The 13387-nt window shown below is 45.0% G+C and overlaps 1 protein-coding gene across 4 annotated transcripts in view; it reads right to left on the bottom strand.

Moving 5' to 3' along the window:
* Positions 1-13021, bottom strand: part of LOC126162305 (pleckstrin homology-like domain family B member 1) — a 1095423-nt gene extending 1082402 nt beyond the window's left edge. For all 4 annotated transcript variants that reach the window (XM_049918725.1, XM_049918724.1, XM_049918726.1 and 1 more), the window contains exon 1: positions 12838-13021. The gene's annotated coding sequence lies outside the window, so the exon portion shown is untranslated. The remainder of the gene's footprint in view (positions 1-12837) is intronic.
* Positions 13022-13387: the final 366 nt, after the last annotated feature.

Here is a 13387-nt window from a genome sequence, read left to right as displayed (position 1 = left end):
TAATTTTCATACGAAACCGACACATGGTGGGAGCACTTTCCTCCTCTCACTTCCACGTAGTGACTATCAAGTTCTGAGTACGAGCAAGCCTACTTTGAAGAATTGCTTGCACGATTTCCTCATACGCTCTCATCACATATTCTGTGATATAATTTTGCGACCACTTTTTCGTCACTTGACATTTTGTACTAGCGCCTAAACCTCTGGTAATAAGATACAGGCCCCTTTTGATTCTACACTCCTGGAAATTGAAATAAGAACACCGTGAATTCATTGTCCCAGGAAGGGGAAACTTTATTGACACATTCCTGGGGTCAGATACATCACATGATCACACTGACAGAACCACAGGCACATAGACACAGGCAACAGAGCATGCACAATGTCGGCACTAGTACAGTGTATATCCACCTTTCGCAGCAATGCAGGCTGCTATTCTCCCATGGAGACGATCGTACAGATGCTGGATGTAGTCCTGTGGAACGGCTTGCCATGCCATTTCCACCTGGCGCCTCAGTTGGACCAGCGTTCGTGCTGGACGTGCAGACCGCGTGAGACGACGCTTCATCCAGTCCCAAACATGCTCAATGGGGGACAGATCCGGAGATCTTGCTGGCCAGGGTAGTTGACTTACACCTTCTAGAGCACGTTGGGTGGCACGGGATACATGCGGACGTGCATTGTCCTGTTGGAACAGCAAGTTCCTTGCCGGTCTAGGAATGGTAGAACGATGGGTTCGATGACGGTTTGGATGTACCGTGCACTATTCAGTGTCCCCTCGACGATCACCAGTGGTGTACGGCCAGTGTAGGAGATCGATCCCCACACCATGATGCCGGGTGTTGGCCCTGTGTGCCTCGGTCGTATGCAGTCCTGATTGTGGCGCTCACCTGCACGGCGCCAAACACGCATACGACCATCATTGGCGCCAAGGCAGAAGCGACTCTCATCGCTGAAGACGACACGTCTCCATTCGTCCCTCCATTCACGCCTGTCGCGACACCACTGGAGGTGGGCTGCACGATGTTGGGGCGTGAGCGGAAGACGGCCTAACGGTGTGCGGGACCGTAGCCCAGCTTCATGGAGACGGTTGCGAATGGTCCTCGCCGATACCCCAGGAGCAACAGTGTCCCTAATTTGCTGGGAAGTGGCGGTGCGGTCCCCTACGGCACTGCGTAGGATCCTACGGTCTTGGCGTGCATCCGTGCGTCGCTGCGGTCCGGTCCCAGGTCGACGGGCACGTGCACCTTCCGCCGACCACTGGCGACAACATCGATGTACTGTGGAGACCTCACGCAATTTTCGAGTGGGGTTCAACAAGTTAGGCGACATTCTTTTCTGAAAACAGGCTGGTTTTATTCAGAATTCCAGTACACCGTAGTACACCCCCCCCCCCCCAAACTCTTCTGGCTAAAATCGTATTTTTCAACATAATCTCTGTTCAGTGAGACCAGCCTTACACCATCTTACTGAGAGGGCCTGTTGTCCGCTTTGTACCACTCCACTGGTCGAAGTCGCACCCAACGCCTTGCTGCATCAGTAACGTCATCATCATCCACGTAATGCTTCCAGCGGAGTGCACCCTTCACTGAGCCAAACAGATGGAAGTCGGACAGTGAGACATCGGTGCTGTAGGGTGAATCAGGAAGAGCAGCCCGATGAAGGATTGTGATCGTCTATCGGGTGCGCACACTTGTCAGACCTTGCGTTGTTATGGAGACGAGCAGTCCGCCTGCATTTTTGTGACGACGAACACGCGAAGTCGTTTCTTCACTTTCCTGAAGGTAGCACAATACACTTCAGAGTTTTTCAGTTACACTATTAGAGTGAACACCAAACAGAATAAACTCGTTCAGAGTCGCAGAAGGCCGTCGCTATGACTTAAGCGGCTGAGGTTGCGGCTTTGAAGTTTTTCTTCGGAGAGTTGGTATGGCGCCACTCCATGGACTGCTTTTTTGTTTCCATTTCGAAATGATGAACCCCATTCATCGCCTGTGGCGATGTTCGACAAAAATATGTCATTATCAGCCTTATAGCGCGCAAGCTATTTCGCAGAGATGGTCTGACGTTGCTCTTTATGGCCTGTTGCGCGGCGATTAACCCAGCGGGCTCACACCTTCGGGTACCCCAAGAGTGTGTCAGCGCTACCAACAGATACTGACATTTGTGCAACGAGTTATTTGATTGTGATCCGTCGATCACATCGAATGAAGGTGTCCGCACGTTCAACACTGCAGGAGTGATAGCTGTGTGCGGCCGGCCGGTACCCGGGAGATCGGACGGGTTTGGTCGACCTCGGCGCGATAACAGAGGCCTCGCCCAATGACTCGCCGTGCTTTTGTTCGCTGACAGGTCTCCGTAGGCATTCTGTAGGCGCATACAAATATCTGCGATGCTCTGCTTTCCCGCCAAAAACAAACTAAATGAACGCTACGTATAGCGCCGCCACCTATCGGAACTCAGTGGATCAAGTGTCTGAAGCGAGAATGTTTTACGATGTCCCACAGCAAATTCCGCATTTTTTTTTCTACCGAAATCAGCCGAGAAAGAAACTGTATCGCATTACTTACTGAACGTCCCTCGTATGTGCTGAGTTTCATGTAATGTACAATCTGCATGATCGCCCCTACTGCGCGCATACCGCAGCGAAATGCGGAAGATCTGCAGAGGGTCGACGCTTGGTGCAGGAACTGACAGCTGAGCCTCAACAGAAATGTGACGTATTAAGCATACATACTCTTTTACTGTATGATTACAATATTTGTGAACCATCGCTGGAAGCAGTCATACCCAGAAAATGTCATAGTATGTGCACGGAACCATTTATACTGGAACGACCAGGCAAAGCTAATTGTTGGGAAGGTAGATACCGCAAAAAGAGCAATCCAACTAGGAAGGTTTCTTAGAAAAACCTCATTCGAGTGATACGAAAGTATCTTGAGTCTCTGACCGTCATCACAAAGGTTTTATGGACGAAATAAGGAGCCAAAGAATAGCCGCGCTTTTCACTACAGGTTCGTTTAGTGCCAAAGCGTCACGGAGATGTTCATACAACTCCAGCGGCAGAAATTTCAAAACAAGCGCTGTACGTCATGGCATAGTTTCCAGTTAAAATTCAGAGAGCATGCGTACCTAGACAGGGTGGTCAAAATCTTTCATCGACTACAAAAATATTTGTTAGGAGTTATGTCAGTTACAGCTATGCAGTTTGTTTGCAAATGGTAGCTTCACCATGAAGTTTTTATAGATATCTTCTGCAACTGCTCTCACAACATCTCGTTTCTTTTCTCTGTCTTGTTACCATGGGTAATGTTTCAACAAAATGGTGTACCGCCACACTGGGGATTTTTTTTTCGCCAGTTCTTAGATGAAAACATTCTGGACAGATGGATCGGTAAAGACAGTCCAGAATCAAGGCCACCATGGTCACTAGACATAAACCCTTCTTGAGTTTTTTGCTGAGTTACCTTAAGGGTGAAGCGTTCAGTCCACCAGACCCTGAAGCGTGAACTAATACGAGGTGTAGTGGCGACTGACTGAAGAGGTGCTGGAAGAGACTTGGAGAGGAACTGAGTATCGGCTAGGCGTTCTACGGCCAAGAAACGCAGCATATGTGAAAGTGCACCCATAAAAAACGATGTTACTTAGGTATACTACTTGCAACAAATGGCATAGCTTATGTAGCACAAAAATACTCACCAAGTATTGCTTGCTCCTAACAGCGTCTCGAAAAAAAAAAGCTGATAAAATTAGAGAGGTTGTATCGCTCACTCAGAATTACAAATAATCTTTCTTCTCGCCAGCAATCGCGACCGGAACAGGAAAGGGCGTAGAGTGACAGTGGCACACGAAGTGCCCTCTTCCAGACAGCACAAGGTCTCTTGCCGGAGTATAGATGTAAAAGACTCACGGAAGCGGTGCAGAGTGTCCGCTAGTCAATGACAGCGGCTGTGGAGCCGGTTTCCTGCGTGGCTACTCACAAGCCAGGGCTAAGCAGTGCAGCTACGGCGTGGCCAGCGCACTCTACAATGGCCGCTGCAGCTGGGATGTCGGCGTGCCGGAGTGCGCTCCGCCTCCAAGGACAAACCGCGCGGATAGCGCTCAACTGACGACTTCTGGCCGTCAGCCAACGCTGTCAACGGCCCGTAACGCACCGTATCCCCGCATCCCTCGCAGCGCATCTATCAATAGGCTTCCTCGCTTCGATCTACTACTACTACTACTACTACTACTACTACTGTTGCTGTTTTCTTCTTGCGCAGCCTCACCGCTCCACTCTACATGAACGACCGCTTTCTCGGCTCTCCTCTCCGTCCTTAATGACCTAGAAGTCGACGAGACGTGATATTCCAAATTTTATTCCTTCCTTCCTTCCTGAGATCAATTAATATGGCATGTTGAAACACTTATACCGCAACACATTTCAAACGGGGACACTTATACTAAATTGCTGACGGAACGGAAATAATGTCGATGCACTGGCATCACGACTGTAACCCCGTCTTAAATCGTCCTCTCACAAGACGCGACAACTAGCGTTGACATATACGATTGTGGGACATACGACCTCACACAGGGGGGGGGGGGGGGGGGGAGAGGGAGAGGGACACCATTATGTTTCTCACGATAAATCACACGCATAAAATAGTTGCGTTAACCCTGTTGGTGATTCTCGAAGACGAGTGTAGAGAACCGCGAAGATTATGGACTCGGCGAAGACTTGAGCAGCGAATTGCTGATACTCGTGGTGGTCACACATCACGAACCAATGTGTAAAATCAGTTTCCAGTCATATCGCGAATGGGTCAATGACTTAAGTAGTCAGTTAACTAAGCGCGTGCTCTGAAAGGACGAGTGTGCTGAAGACTACGCATAAACAGGGGACAGTGTTATCTAACAATATAAGACGTCCAATCCTCGCCGCCCTCGCTCTTGTTTCAGTGATGGCTTTTGTTTCTTAATAATAATAATAATAATAATAATAATAATAATAATAATAATCACCACACATTTTTGCCTCCAGCACAGTGATTAACGTGCATTTTACATGTTTATACATTTTTTCTTGTTTCCTCCTTTTTCCCTTCCCAAACCTCTTCATTCTTTGGCTGTGTTCCCGTTTACTTTGCCCTGTCCGTATTCTGCATGTTTTCTTCCTTTCTTTTACTTCAGATTTCGTGCTCATAATTTTGTTTCTGAACTTGCGTTATTTATCACTTCAATACTGATCCCTGCTTGTTTTAGCTCTTCTATTTCTTGAAACCATTGGTTTTTTGATTGAAATATTTTTTTGTTTTAAGTCATCAGTCTTCTGATGGTTTGATGCAGCCTGCCACGAATTCCTCTCCTGTACCAGCCTCTTCTTTTCAGAGTAGCACTTGCAACCTACGTCCTCTATTATTTCGTGTATGTATTCGAATCTCTGTTTTCCTACAGTTTTTGCCCTCTACAACTCCCTCTAGTACCATGGAAGTCATTCTCTGATGTCCTAACAGATGTCCTATCATCCTGTCCCTTCTCCTTGTCAGTGTTGTCCACATATTCCTTTCCCCTCCGATTCTGCGCAGAACCCTTATCATTCCAGCTAATTTTCAATTTTCGTCTATAGCATTATATCTCAAATGCTTCGATTCTCTTCTGTTCCGGTTTCCCCACAGTCCATGTTCCACTACCATAGAATGCTGTGCTCCAAATGTACATTCCCAGAAATTTCTTTCTCAAATTAAGGTCAACGCTTTTTACTAGTAGACTTCTCTTGGCCAGGGATGCCCTTTTTTCCACTGATAGTCTGCTTCTGCTGTCCTCCTTGCTCCTTCCGTCATTGGTTATTTTGCTGCCTACGTAGCAGAATGCCTTAACTTCATCTATTTCATGGCCATCAATCCTGATGTTAGATTTCCCGCTGTTCTCATATCTGCTACTTCTCGTTTCTTTCGTCTTCCTTCGATTTACTCTCAATCCGTGTTCTGTACTTATTAGACTGTTAATTCCATTCAGCAGATCATGTAATTCTTCCTCACTCTCACTCAGTCTGGCACTGTCATCAGTGAATCTTATCACTGATATCCTTTCATCCTGAATTTTAAAAATTTTCTTTTATTTCCATCATTGCTTCTTCGATATACAGATTGAACAGTATGGGCGGATGACTACATCCCCGTCTTACAACGTTTTTAATCCGAGCACTTCGTTCTTTGTCTGCCACTTTTCTTAATGTATTGTTAAAATTCCTACAGCTTATCCCCATTTTTCTCAGACTTTCGAACATCTTTTACCATTTGACATTGTCGAACTCATTCTCCACGTCGAAATCAGATGAAACTGTCCCGATTTTTCTTTAGTGTCTCCTACATTATTGGCCGCAACGTCAGAGTTACCCCTTTAGTACCCGAGTCTTTCCTAAAGCCAAACTGTTCGTCGTATAACAGTTTCTCAATTTTCTTTCCCCTTCTTCTGTATATTATTCTTGTCAGAAACTTGGATTCATGACCTATTAAGCCTCAGATAACTTCAAGCGTATCTCTTCATTCCTTAGTACTTCTGTATCCCACTTCTTTGCGTACTAATTCTTCCTTACTAATCTCTTGAACTTTTCATCACTACTTTATTGTGATCTGAGTCTATATCTGCTATTGGGTATACCTTACAATCCAGTATGTGGTTTCGGTACATCTGCCTGACCATGATGTAATTTGAAACCTTCCCGTATCAACTGGCCTTTTCCAAGTATACCTCCTCCAACTGTGATTTTTGAACGAAGTATTCACTATTACTAGCTGAAATTTATTACAAAACTCAATTAGTCTTTCTCCTCTCTCAATCCTTGTCCCAAGCCCACATTTTCCTGTAACATTTTGTTCTTCTCCTTCCCCTACAACTGCATTCCATTCCTCCATGACTATTAGATTTAAATCTCCCTTTACATATTGTATTACCCTTTCAATACCCTCACATACTTTATCTCTTCATCTTCAGCCTGCGACGTCGTCCCACATAAGTGAACTGTCGATGTTGGTTTGCCGTCGATCCTGATAAGAACAACCCTATCACTAAACTGTTCACAGTAATACACTCTCGTCCCTACCTCCCTATTCATAACGAATTCAACTCCTGTTATACCATTTTCTGCTGCTGCTGATATTACCCTATACTCATCTGATCAGAAATATTTGCCTCCTTTCCATTTCACTTCACTGACCCCTACTATATCTAGATTGATCCTTTGCATTTACCTTTTCAGATGTTCCAGCTTCCTTACCGCGTTCAAACTTCTGACATACCACGCCCCGGCTCGTACAAAGTTATCCTTCCGTTGATTATTCAGTCTTTTTCTCATGGTCACCTGCCCCTTCGCAGTGCCGTCCCGGAGATCCGAATGGAGAACTATTCCCGAATCTTTTACCAATGGAGAGATCATCATGACACTTTTTCAACCACAGGCCACATGTCCTGTAGATACACATTATGTGACTTTAAGGCAGTGGTTTCCATCCTTTAGCGGCAGATTCCCACCCCAAGGACAAGAGAGTGCCCTGAATCTCTGTCGGCTCCTCCGGCCTCTTTGACAAGGCCTTTGGCAGGATTAGGGTGCTTCTTATACCGGAAGTCTTCAGCCGCCAATGCGGATTATTAATCAAAATTTAAGCGGTGGTGGGTTTCGATAACGGGAGCAAGGACGTTTTGATTACTATACAAGACGCTACTCCTGGACCACGGGTACAAACTATAATCGCTGCAGCGACAATTTTGTGTGCCATAGACTACATCATAAATCCTCTTTGTGAGTCTTGTTTATTCTATGTATGTGTCCACAGAATGTTAATCGGCTTTTTTCTGAACAAGCTTATGAACCTGTTTGTGTGTTCTTACAGTTCTTTGATCGATCTTTTTATCCATATACCATCTCTGGGTATTGCTCCAAAAATTTTTCTGAGACTTTTTGTTTTTTCTGTCTCTGGGATGGTTGATGCTCCGATTGCGGTCGTTTCTGATGCGTGGAGAGCTTCTGGTAGTACAACTGTACCGTAATGCCTGAGTTTAGTCTGTTTTGCTGTTTTGGCTCTAAGCACTATGGGACTTGACATCTGTGGTCATCAGTCCCCTAGAATTTAGAACTACTTAAACCTAACTAACCTAAGGACATCACACACACCCATGCCCGAGGCAGGATTGAAACCTGCGACCGTAGCGGTCAAGCGGGTCCAGAATGAAGCGCCTAGAACCGCAGGGGCACACTGGCCGGCGCCTGTTTTGAAATATTGCTTTTATTGTAGTACGTCCACGCCAGTTTAAATGCTTTCTGAAGTCTCTTTTTCGTTACTCACTGCAAAGTTTGTATGTGAATTTCATAGTATTGTTCCTACTACCAGTATTAGAGATTAAATGACAAAGCTTCAAGGTATTTAGGTTTTACAATACCTAGTCAAAGAAAAATCCATAATTAGACATAAATAAGAATGTAAAATCGGTGAAACATATTTTTAATATGTCTCAATAGTGCAAAATTCAGGTCTATTGAACGAGAAAAAAGTCTTCCACGCTATTTGACACCTAGAATACAAAAAAAGAAGGAAATAAAAGAAATATTATTTACTCTAGCCTTCTAATTATTGCTTGATGTGTTTGTAAGTATGTATTCGAGTTGCACGAGTAATGTTTTGAAACGTTTAGACGATACTTCTCCTATTCGCTTAAGCTCTCCACAGTGTGAAGAATTACCTTATGACTTTAGTGAAGAATATTCATCATGAATTTTGCTTCGCTCATTACACTATGATCACTGTTCCTGAGAAGGGTATAATGTATATACAGCTCAGATATCCAACTGTACAGTATACAGCTGCCACAGGACTTGCAATTTTGGTGCTGAGGTGTAAACAAAAACGACCTCCCGAGACAGTACACGAATAATTTGCCAGGAGCACTGTAGTGGAAATTGACGGTTGAAAAGAAAGTCGCTCGTATAACAGGGATTTAAGTGAACGTCTTTTCGTCGCCCCGCCAGAAACATTTCTTGATTTCGTGCTTTTGTTGATTATTGATCTGTTTTTTATAACTTGCTTTTGCATGTTTGCGTGAGATAGTTACTTAAACTTTACAATATATGGCCTCTGAAGATCATCTACACTGCCAGTAAACAGTAATGTGTTTCTTGAAAAATTATTTCATGAATTTACCTTAATGTGACAGTTGCCATCAAAAGCGGACAACAAATGTTTTCACAGTATTTCAAAATTACAAAGAAGACAAGGGACAAGGAAAAAGGATGTTATTCTGCAACGCGACGTTCTATCTACCTGCAACATATTTTTAGGCATTTTATGACGTACTTCACCGAAGTTTTTGCAATAAGCAGTACGGGAAAGTAACCCGGCAGCGTAGCTTGTGAGACTACGAAACAAACCGTGGTCAAAATCTACGACTAGCACTCCTGTTAAGGTGGATAGCTATAGAAGACACTTCCTTACACATGAATCTAGACAACGACAAACAACTTCACCAAAATATAAGTATGAATTTATTGGTCAGTGAAACCTGAGAAAATTTAGATCATACGTAACCTTAATCGTTGTCTTATTTCGTAACCATCATTCTCAAGCGAAACAGAACAGAGGGGGAAGGGGCGGCGTGGAGGGGCGCAATATAGTGGAAGTACGCTCCGTCACATAACGTAAAGTAACGTTCTGCATACAGATACAGAGTATCTCAAACCTTTTGGATCAAATTGAAACAGGTGATAGTGGGTCCACAACCGATTATGTCGAGAGAGGGAACCACCGGTCTGAAATGCATAGCCGCCCGCTGTGGCCGAGCGGTTCTAGGCGCTTCAGTCCGGAACCGCGCTGCTGCTACGATCGCTGGTTCGAATCCTGCCTCGGGCATGGATGTGTGTGATGTCCCTAGGTTAGTTAGGTTTAAGTAGCCAGCGTAGATAAACAGCAGGAGGCACCCCGGCATTTGCAAGTCTCCAGCGCCTAAGGAGATGGCAGAGGAACCCCTTAAGTGTAAAAAGAATTCTAATTTCTTTTGTTTGTATCTGTAATAGTATAGGTTTTTTTCTAATAAGTATGTATATTTATATGCGTGTCTTACTGCTGTTGCCGGCCGGGGTGGCCTGCGGTTCTAGGCGCTACAGTCCGGAACTGCGCTGCCGCTACGGTCGCAGGCTCGAATCCTGCCTCGGGCATGGATGTGTGTGATGTTCCTAGGTTAGTTAGGTTTACGTAGTTCTAGGTCTAGGGGACTGACGACCTCAGATGTTAAGTCCCATAGTGTTCAGAGCCATTTGAAATGCATATCTACTTTGTTATGGACGTATTGAGGTTTGAAGCACTTTTTTTTTTTTTTTTTTTTAGAACTATGGGCTATGGGACTTAACATCTGAGGTCATCAGTCCCCTAGAACTTAGGAGTACTTACACCTAACTAACCTAAGGACATCACACACATCCATGTCCGAGGCAGGATTCGAACCTGCGACCGTAGAGGTCGCGCGGTTCCAGACTGTAGCGCCTAGAACCGCACGGCCACACCGGCCGGCCGGCAACGTAGCTCATTGTAATTGTTCAAAGTGACGACCGCCAGTCACAGCGCATGCATGATAACTGTGCATGATATTCCGCTGTACACTCTCTCACAGATCCCTGATCTCTGTTGAGTCGCAAGATAGGTAGCTTGGACCCTAGCAAAAAGGTATTAATTTTTGTCTACAGTAGTTTCACATACCAACGTTTTAACATAACCCCAGAGGTGCGAGATCCGGTGATTGCGCTGGCCCTGGGACAGGACCTCCCATTCCACTCCAGTGTGCGTGTTGTTCTGGTGCTCGCGGACATTAACATGGAAGTTGGCTGGTGCACGGTGGTGTTGAAACCATACACATTCATGGACAACAAAGGGTACAGTAACCAAGAAGTGTGGCAGCATATCTCGCAGGAACATTGAGACTAGCGGTCTTCGCTTTGAACGAGTTATGTTGTGCAGTGTACGCTGTGTATGTCCATACCACAGTTTCCCACCATTGGTTCCTTGTCTCAATAAATCACCTGTGGGCGCACAATCACCTGTTTCAGTTTGGCCCAAAAGGTTTGAAGTACCCTATACAATAGACCTGATACCGGCAAAAGTTTAGCGTTTCGGCTGAGCATGGATGGACCAACAAGCTGTGAGAGACGGAAGAAGCAATGAATGGACGTATTTTGAATCTATAATCAGAGGATGCTATGCACCGTCATGAGTCACAAATTAACCATCGCCAGTTAGGAGTGCTAAAAAAAATGACTACGGTTACCGTGTAACTCAACTTGACCAATGCGTGTCACAGTACAAATGTGAAGTGACAGAGCAACTAAGGCCACTGCTATTCTTATGAGAAGTCTGGAAGCATAGAAGTGATCATGGCTTTGGCTTCAAGATCTACTGATGATTATGATAATATTGTTCGATAAAGTTAAGAGAATATTTTATGTTTTCCGTGCTTCTCATCCAGTATCGCGTTGAGATTCATTTGACCAGAGAAAGTACCAACAGCGAAATGAACAAATCTAGCGACTGCAATTTAAACTGTATCTGCCTGACAGTCTCTTACTTATTGCAGAAGTCTGTCGTAAGTTGGTTTCTGAGGAATAACAATTCTTGTAGCTGTTGCAGACAAACGCTTGCTCTTGTGCTGTATATTCTTCTAGTACTGGTCTGCTATGAAACTAATCTGTTTTCTCAAAGTAGACGGCATGCCTTTTGCGATAGCCACGATATGCAACCAAGGAGCAGTGCCAAGATGCAATGGCGTCACGCCCACTTGTTGCAGTGACGTCACTGTTTACTGTATTCCTCAGCTCAAGGCGGCGAATCGTAAGCAACTATCGCTCTTACTATGGCTTCTACCAGTTCTGCGTCCATTGAGATTTCCCGTTAGAACTAAGGCCCGCAATACATTGTCAAATATAATTGGCTAATCTTTTATACCAGCTATGACCATGCTCCAGCCTTTATAAAAGATGTAATGACCACAATATACAGTAAAATATTTTACAAAAAGCGTTTTATTAAAGATCTCCGACAAAGTTATTTCACAGAGTAATACGGGTCAGAACACCCTCCTCACAGACTCGATGTTGATAATAGTGTAAGCATTGAGGAAGGTGAACGGAAGTATCTTCGAAGTCTTAGGGTCCCCAAGAGATTTCATAACTATATCTACAACAAAATTCGGTATAGTTTCTACTTGAAAAAATACTGTTTCCAAATATTTCATTACAGCAAAGCTTGCCACGAATTGTTCACTCGAGTCGTTATACAACACTGGCTACCGTTATAATCAGAACTGACTTGCGACTTTGCAAACTAGAGCTGGAAAGAGTGAAACAGACATATCTTGCACATTCGATTGTCTCTTTGCAGACTATGATCTTTAGTACTTTTCTACGTGTACGTGCCAGTGATCGAGCAATTTTAGGACTTGTTTCACCATGTGACATTACATCTGTAGATTTAGCTACAACATGGGCGTTTAATTTAGAAACGTCTAAGTCCCGAAATCTTTCCGAAATTATAGTTCTCGAAAAAGACCCCGTAAGGCAGTAAGTAGCCTCTGGTCCTCCTCGGGCGTAACACTGTGTCCTTTATCTCTGCTGACGATGACACGTTTGCAGTGCACTGTCGGCGAGGCAAAGACTGAAAATGCGCAGTGTTTCTACTCAGCTGCTTAAACGTACTGCAGGGAAGCTAGCGGTACAAAATGATTACCCAAAACCACGCACATTACGAATTCTAAATTTCAAATAGGACGTCACCGGTGCTGGCGTCAAGTACTCTATTCAGATTGTGACCAATCACTTACCGTTGTCAGAGCTGCCTGGGTTTGCCGTGACGGCTCGTCGTCCTCACTTATCACTAATCAACACACACACGCGTCGGCGTCCTAGAAAAGCGAATAACTGCTGGCGTCCTTACACGTAAACATTGACACGCGACGCTCGTTGCGCGTCCGCTGCCCGAGCAGCAGCCTAGGAGGCAGCGGCGGTTTTCGTTCGACTACAGTGGCTCTCCCTCGGCACAGGACACGAGGCCGTTGTCTCCCCCACTATCAGCCACTCCGTCGCACCGCGCATGCGCAGTTGCTCCGGCGTCCCCGGCGCGGATGTCCGTCGGTGTACAAACAGCACTGAGATAGCTGTATGCGTTGTTTTCACAATGCAGAGTGGAGGGAACAGGTGAAAGCGTCATGTTAGTTAGTTGTGCAGGTTAAGTCCTGTCTTTCCAGATTCAATGACATATCTCCACAGCAACTGCTGTAGTGTTTACACCAGCAGAAAAATGCTACTATCGGAGCATATAAATGCGAATACGTTCCTGTTTAAAAATTCTGATTGAAAAGTAGGATACCCGCT

The sequence above is a fragment of the Schistocerca cancellata genome, chromosome 2 (genome assembly GCF_023864275.1).
Source record: "Schistocerca cancellata isolate TAMUIC-IGC-003103 chromosome 2, iqSchCanc2.1, whole genome shotgun sequence".
NCBI classification, from domain to species: domain Eukaryota; kingdom Metazoa; phylum Arthropoda; class Insecta; order Orthoptera; family Acrididae; genus Schistocerca; species Schistocerca cancellata.
The sequence above is the reverse complement of the archived record's forward strand: the minus strand, read 5'-3'. Positions and strand labels throughout refer to the sequence as shown.